Source organism: Rutidosis leptorrhynchoides, chromosome 3 (assembly GCF_046630445.1).
Source record: "Rutidosis leptorrhynchoides isolate AG116_Rl617_1_P2 chromosome 3, CSIRO_AGI_Rlap_v1, whole genome shotgun sequence".
Taxonomy (NCBI): domain Eukaryota; kingdom Viridiplantae; phylum Streptophyta; class Magnoliopsida; order Asterales; family Asteraceae; genus Rutidosis; species Rutidosis leptorrhynchoides.
The window spans coordinates 411,100,962-411,109,047 of record NC_092335.1 but is presented as its reverse complement, the minus strand read 5'-3'; positions in this window follow the sequence as shown (position 1 = coordinate 411,109,047).

Sequence of the window (8,086 nt, the reverse complement as noted above, 5' to 3'; positions counted from 1 at the left end):
TCAAATCCCTATAAAAGCAAACGCAGTTTGATCGCAAAAAATCCAATATATAAATCAATCTCTCTATATATATACGTTATATTTATATTTATAATTTATATTTTAATTTTAATTTTAATCCTAATAATAAGGGTATGTTAGCGAATGTTGTAAGGGTGTAAGTCAAAATTCTGTCCGTGTAACGCTACGCTATTTTTAATCATTGTAAGTTATGTTCAACCTTTTTAATTTAATGTCTCGTAGCTAAGTTATTATTATGCTTATTTAATACCGAAGTAATCATGATGTTGGGCTAATTACTAAAATTGGGTAATTGGGCTTTGTACCATAATTGGGGTTTGGATAAAAGAACGACACTTGTGGAAATTAGACTATGGGCTATTAATGGGTTTTATATTAACTAAACAATACCTTGTTAATTTAATATACAAACTTATAATTCGACGTATTTATATATAACCACATACGCTTGACTGGGTACGGTGGGCGGGATATCTATAAATACCAATAATTATTCATTTTACCGGACGCGGAACTGGATTAATAGTTAATAGACTTGTTGAAACAGGGGTGAATTACATTCAAGGGTAATTGGTGTAATTGTTAACAAAGTAGTAAATCCTTGGTTTACACGCAGTCGATAACCTGGTGTATTCATTAAACAAAGTATTAAAACCTTGTTACAATTCGAATCCCCAATTAGTTGAAATATTTGACTTCGGGAATAAGAATAATTTGACGAAGGCTTTCGCTCTTTATATTTATGACTGATGGACTATTATGGACAAATCCGTATGGACATATTAAATAATCCAGGACAAAGGACAATTAACCCATGGGCATAAAACTAAAATCAACACGTCAAACATCATGATTACGGAAGTTTAAATAAGCATAATTCTTTTATTTCATATTTAATTTCTTTTATTTTAAATTTAATTGCACTTCTAATTATCGCACTTTTATTGTTATCGTATTTAATTATCGTACTTTTTAATTATCGCAAGTTTATTTTATCGCACTTTTATTTATCGCAATTTTATTATCGTTATTTACTTTACGCTTTAAATTAAGTCTTTTATTTATTTAATATTTTACATTTGGTTTTAACTGCGACTAAAGTTTTAAAATCGACAAACTGGTCATTAAATGGTAAAACCCCCCTTTATAATAATAATATTACTTATATATATATATATATTTGTATTTTTATAAAAGTAAACTAATATAGCGTTAAGCTTTGTTTAAAGATTTTCCCTGTGGAACGAACCGGACTTACTAAAAACTACACTACTGTACGATTAGGTACACTGCCTATAAGTGTTGTAGCAAGGTTTAAGTATATCCATTCAATAAATAAATAAATATCTTGTGTAAAATTGTATCGTATTTAATAGTATTTCCTTGTAAAATTTAATAGTATTTTATACCCCTTAGCTTTAACATCAGACGTAACTCTTTTGACGACTTTGAGCAGTTCTCAACCGTTCCTGAATCTGTAGAACTTTCTCAGTTGTCTCCTGAATAATCTCAGGACCTGTCAACTGACTATCTCCCAACTCGCTCCAACAAACGGGAGATCTACACTTTCTTCCATATAATGCTTCAAAAGGTGCAGCTTTAATGCTCGCATGGTAGCTGTTATTGTATGAGAACTCAGCTAGTGGTAAATACTTATCCCATCCGTTTCCGAAATCAATGACACACGCTTTCAACATGTCCTCAAAATTCTGAATAGTTCGTTCGCTCTGGCCATCCGTCTGGGTGATATGCTGTACTAATATCTAAACGGGTCCCCATTGCTTTCTGTAACGATTGCCAAAACCTGGAAGTAAATCTGCTGTCACGGTCGGATATAATAGATATAGGCACTCCATGCCCAGAGACGACTTCCTTAATGTAGATCTGAGCCAACTTCTCCATTTTATCAGTTTCCCTTATCGGTAAAAAGTGTACGGACTTAGTGAGACGATCCACGATAACCCAAATAGTATCGTGACCTCCCGCCATTCTCGACAGTTTCGTAATGAAGTCCATGGAAATTCCTTCCCACTTCCACTAGGGAATCTCTGGTTGAATTAATAATCTAGATGGCTTCTGATGCTCAGCCTTGACTTTAGCGCAAGTCAAGCACTTCCCGACATAAGTAGCAATGTCAGCTTTCAAATTTGGCCACCAATAAAACGCCTTCAAATTCTGGTACATTTTATCTGATCCCGGATGAATTGAGTATCTCGACTTGTGTGCTTCCTCCAACACTAGTTCTCTCAATCCACCACACTTTGGTACCCAAATTCGGTTAGCAATATACCGTGTTCCATCCTCCTTGATGTCAAACTTCTTATCCATCCCTTTGAGAAATTCAACATCAACATTCTCTTGTTTCATGGCTTCTTATTGTGCTTCGCGGATTTGTGATGTGAGATTTGTACGGACAACTATGTTAAGCGCTTTAACCCTAAGAGGTTTCTCTTGCTCCTTTCTGCTTAAGGCATCTTCCACAACATTCGCCTTGCCCGGATGGTATTGAAGTTCGCAGTTATAATCGTTAAGTAGTTCCATCCAACGTCGTTGTCTCATGTTAAGCTGTTTCTGATCGAATATGTGCTGTAAACTCTTACGGTCAGTGAATATAGTGAACTTGGTTCCAAACTGGTAGTGTCTCCACATTTTAAGTGCAAAGACAACAGCTCCTAACTCAAGATCGTGCATAGTGTAGTTCTGCTCGTGTATGTTTAACTGACGCGATCCATAAGCAATAACTTTGTTTCGTTGCATAAGCACGCAACCCATTCCTTGACGTAAGGCATCACAATAAATCACAAAATCTTCACTTCCCTCGGGTAGAGACAATACTGGTGCAGTTGTTAACTTCTCTTTCAACAACTGAAATGCAGTCTTTTGCGGTTCTGACCACTCAAAATTCTTGCCCTTATGAGTCAATGCGGTTAATGGTCGGGCGATCTTAGAGAATCCTTCAATGAATCTCCGGTAGTAACCAACTAGACCCAAAAATTGCCTAATCTGCGTTGGCATCTTTGGAGTTTCCCAATTCTTAACCGACTCAATCTTTGCTGGATTGACCTGTATTCCATTGGCCCCTACAACATGGCCAAGAAATTGTACTTCTGGTAACCAAAAGTCACACTTAGAGAACTTTACATACAACTGCTCTTCTCTAAGCATAGTCAATATCGAACGTAGATGCTGCTCGTGCTCTTCTCTGTTCTTAGAGCACACCAATATGTCATCAATGAACACAATTACGAATTTATCTAGGTATGGCTTACACACACGGTTCATGAGGTCCATGAACACTGCTGGTGCGTTTGTCAAACCAAACGACATCACTGTAAACTCATAATGCCCATAACGTGTTCTAAACGCTGTCTTCGGGACATCAACTTCTTTGACTCTCAATTGGTGATACCCGGATCTCAAATCAATCTTTGAATAACAACTAGATCCTTGTAGCTGATCAAATAAGTCATCAATCCTCGGTAGCGGATACCGATTCTTGATTGTTAGCTTATTCAATTCTCCGTAGTCGATACACAATCTCATCGACCCATCTTTCTTCTTAACAAACAGGACCGGAGCTCTCCAAGGCGAAGAACTCGGTCGAATAAATCCCTTGTCTAACAACTCTTGTAATTGACTCGAAAACTCTTGAGGTTTTGGGGGTGCAAGTCTGTATGGTGCGCGAGCCACCGGTGCCGCTCCTGGCACTAAGTCTATCTGAAACTCAATTTCTCGATGCGGTGGGAGACCAGGTAATTCCTCCGGAAAAAATTCAAGAAATTCCTTAACTATAGGAACGTCTTCGGGTCTCCTTTCTTCTGGTACAATTTGGCTTACATAAGCCAAGAACGCGATACATCCCTTTCTCACATACTTCTGGACTTTCAAGCAGTTAATGAGATGTAATTTTGAGCCATTCTTTTCACATAAATCATCATAGGTTCACCGTCAGCAATAGGAATACGAATAGCCTTTAGGTCACAGACCACCTCGGCTTTGTTATCAGCTAACCAGTCCATCCCAACCACAAGGTCAAAACTTCCCAGTTTAATATGTATCACATCAATGCTAAAGGGCTTACTTTCTAACGTCAAAGTACAATCACGATAAATCTTATCAGCTCTCATCAAGTTACAATTCCCTAGTTCTATGGAATACACATTATCTAAGGAAGAAACAGGTTTCTTAACATTGTGACAAATATCCTTAGATATAAAACTTCTATCGTCGCCAGTATCAAACAAAACATAAACAGGTTGATCATCAAGTGAAAACGTACCCGTGACTAGCTTTGGATCATCACGAGCTTCCGCAGAATTGATGTTGAACGCCCTTCCTCGAGCATTACCATTGTTGTTCTTAAGACAATCCTTCTTGAAATGACCCGGCTGTCCACAACCATAACAGTTCTTACCACCATTAGCATTGTTCGCATTGCTTGCAGTGCTGTTGTTGTTGGTGTTGCCGTTGAGATTAAACTTGCAAACTTTTGACAAATTGGAACGATCGCTCCAAATCCATATGGACGAACACGTCATTCATCGATTTCATTGCGAGGTATTTGACCTCTATATGATATGTTTTGTAAACATTGCATTCTTTTGAAAAGGCACACCATAAATGAATATTTAAATCAAAGGTTTTCGACATCTGATGATTTCTACATATAGACAATCACCGTAAATAATAGTTTACAATAGTAATTCCGTTGACAATGCAGTCAAAATAAGATACATGGTGATGATTTGGTGAATGCAACGTTTCCTTGATAAATATGCCATGTAAGACTCCATGCACATAGCTTGTCTAACATATAAGCAAACAGCGGAAGACTTCTAGGGAACCTGAGAATAAACATGCTAACAAGTGTCAACACAAAGGTTGGTGAGTTCATAGTTTTAGTGTTTCGCATAATCTGTATATAAAGGTGGATCACAAGATTTCAGTTGTTTCATCCGAAACGTTTATCAAAATATTCTACAAAATTGAGCACCCTGGTAACTAAACTTAACGTATATATAATTTATACCCTTTGTATAATCATCTTAATAATACACGTAAACCAACGTCTACGCTTCTCAAATAGCATACGTCCGTTAAAAGGCTAGTGCTCTAGCTCAGACGGGGATATCAAGCCCTATGGATCCATATACTACTACTCGCGCCCACCAGTTCTTATAACCGGCAGTTACTAGTTACCAAAGCTAAGGGATTTTCGGTTCAAACTCGGTGTAGAATTTAGTATGTACTTGTATCCATTGCGTTTAAAATAAAGTGCATGTATTCTCAGCCCAAAAATATAGATTGCAAAAGCAATTAAAAATGGAGCAAATGAAACTCACCTTAGCAGCACATAAAGTTGTTCATCGTAGTGTGACCGAAACTCAGAATATCAAATAATCGTAGATCTCAACCTAGAGAACATATATTGGTCAATAAATGTCTATCAAGCTAGGTCAGGTCATAGTGTATCACAATCCTAATGATCGAGATCGACATACAAAAGTTTATCAAAAGTCATTTGAAAAAGTCATTTTTGACAATAGTTCAACAAAACGAGACGTACCTTGTATAAGGATTCATTTACTCGGTTGTTAATATTCAAAAATCCATTTTATCAATCTCGTAAATAAGTTGTTTAAATCTTAATTGCAGATTCAAAAGCAATTTCAATTAACGTCAGTCATAATTCAGTTGATCATATCTTTTAATCCGTTCATCGAAACTATTCGGTGTCTAAATGAAAAGTTACTGATTTTTCGCCAGCTTTCCAAAAACATGCATATCATATACCTTTTACCATTAATATATGTATTTAATTCGTGATTCATTATAAACTGTTTAACGACGAAATTTAGCATACAAACATGTATAAATATATATACTCGAGTACTAGACATGTATACACTATTAATTTATAAAAGATAAAATATGAGTGCTTACGTATCAATATTGAGATTCAATATTGTAGGAAAGTACGTAGACGCAACAGAGATGATAAACACTAATTTGACTCACGAGCAAAACCCTCGAACAATACCCATAACCTCCTTAGTAATAACCCATATTTTCCTTAGCTCTATCCCGCTTGAAAACCCATTTTGAAAGTGACACGCTCAAGACTTCGTCGTAGTATTTTATGTATAATACTACTAATAAAAATAATAAAATTAATAATAATAATATTAATCTTAATAATTATAATAATAATAATAATAATAATAATAATAATAATAATAATTAATAATAATAATAATAATAATAATATTAATAATAATAATAATAATAATAATAATAATAATAATAATAATATAAATAATAATTATAAACGGAGTATAGATAAATATATGTGTGTGATTGAAATGAAATCGTTTGAATTTATAGAACCTTTTCTGAAAAAGTACCCCATGCGATCGCATGGGATTTGTGCTTCAAGGCCATGCGATCGCATGGCCCTCTGATCCAGCTCACATTCTTTTAACTTCTAGTTTGTCGACATATTTAAATATTAATATAATATATATAATTTAAATTAATTAATTATATATTATATTATATTCTTGTGCATAGTTGATTTGTAATTTTTGTTCCGATAAGTCGTACGTCATCATGCGACTTATGTCCCGGTTCCGGTTTTTCGAACGTCCTTTCGTACGCTGAAAAAACTTGTACTTTATGTTTCGTTACTCGTACCTTTGTAAAAATATAGCCTTAAATTATTCCTAAACTATACCACTCAAAGTATATTTTAAACTTTCGAGTATTTTGGTCATTTACTTCTATAAATCATCGTCTCACTATTTGTTAATATATATATATATATATATAATAACAATTCATTTTTATGACCAAGTTAATATTATATTTTATCGTATTGTTAAATATATATTTTCAATATTAATAAACACGTTTTAAAATACATATTGCAAGTTATTCATATATCTAATTCTAACAGTTAATATTCCTTATTATTGTATGTGTCCAAATTACGTTATTTAAACAAACACTTTACCATTTATTCCGAATACCGTTAAGAATGAATGATTTCCCAAATCAACGTGGACCTCACAACAGAGACTCATAATAATATTATAATTCTTAAGGGATTCAATAAATATCTTTTAATTTAATCGTTTGGCATAATCTTTTAACTTCGTAGTTGAATATATCAATCAGATAATCAAACCAATAAGTTTAATGCACAGTATCGATTACTTAACACTTTGTTACGTCTTCAAGTTATAGTATATATATCTATTTACATATAATTGTTCGTGAATCGTTGAGAACAATCGAAGGGTAACTGAATAGTTTAAGAATTTTAGGATTCAACTTCATAGACTTTGCTTATCGTGTCGGAAACGTTAAAGATTAAGTTTAAATTTGGTCAGAAATTTCTGGGTCATCACAGTACCTCCCCGTTAAAGAAATTTTGTCTCGAAATTTGAGTGAGGTCGTCATGGCTAACAATAAAAATGTTTTCATGACGAATATGAGTTGATAAATAGAATTTTTATCACCGTTGAATAATATGGATAAAACAATTCGATTACTCGAAGCGTATGAGGGAAGTTATCGTAAAATAGTGAATTGAAGGAATGGAGATTCGCCTTAACTGTTGACGTAGTAATGATTGATTTCCAGATTTTAAGGAATAGAAAATCTTCATTATCTAAATAAGATTTGATTCTTCAGAATTTGCAGAAATTAGGATTTTCTTTGATTAAATGCGTAATCTGCCTCGATTGCTATGTCTGATATTTCGCTATAAATTGACCTCTTCCGTTTCATTTGTTTTCATCACTCCTATAATCTTCTTCCTTATTTAATATTTCTTAATAGATTGTGAAAATGTTTCATCCAGTTCTGATTCTTGATATACTCCTAACTTTCATATCTATCGTTCTTCTTTTTCATCTGCCACCAGAGGAGGTTATTTTCTTCAACTATTACCTTGGGGTTATATTGTTTTTCATTCTCCCGTGCCTTTATATTGCTATACGCATTGATATACACGGTTTGTAATTTCGGGGTTGTTTTCGGGCTTTATATTTTCCATTATATT